This window comes from Eulemur rufifrons, unplaced genomic scaffold (assembly GCF_041146395.1).
Source record: "Eulemur rufifrons isolate Redbay unplaced genomic scaffold, OSU_ERuf_1 scaffold_179, whole genome shotgun sequence".
In the NCBI taxonomy this organism is placed as follows: domain Eukaryota; kingdom Metazoa; phylum Chordata; class Mammalia; order Primates; family Lemuridae; genus Eulemur; species Eulemur rufifrons.
In genome coordinates this window covers 34496-35000 of record NW_027182961.1, presented here as the reverse complement: position 1 = coordinate 35000, position 505 = coordinate 34496, and positions in this window count along the sequence as shown.

Here is a 505-nt window from a genome sequence, read left to right as displayed (position 1 = left end):
TTTCTTCCTCTTTTGCCCTGTTTCCATTTTCCCTTCTTAATCTCTTTCTCTCTTTTTGTTGCTTTTTTTCCACGGCAGATGGGTGATGTGTGTGTGGAGGAAACGCGGCGTCAGGGAGAAGACACATCTCACACGTGCTCGGGAACACCCGATCGTCACGCTTCTGAGTACCGACCGATGGATCTGGTCCCGAATTTTTTAATAGTTTTCTCCTCTCTCTCTCTCTCTCTCTCTCTCCCCCCCCTTCCTTCTCTTTCCTTTCTCTCCCTTCCTTTCTTTCTTTCTCTCGCTCTCTCGCTCTCGCTCTTCTTTTCTTTCTGACAGAGTCTCTCGTTCTGTTGCCCTGGCTAGAGTGCCATGGCGTCAGCCTAGCTCACAGCAATCTCAAACTCCTGGGCTCAAGCGATCAGACTGCCTCAGCCTCCCGAGTAGCTGGGATTACAGGCATGTGCCAGCATGCCCAGCTAATTGGATATACGTGTGTGTGTGTGTGTGTGTATATATT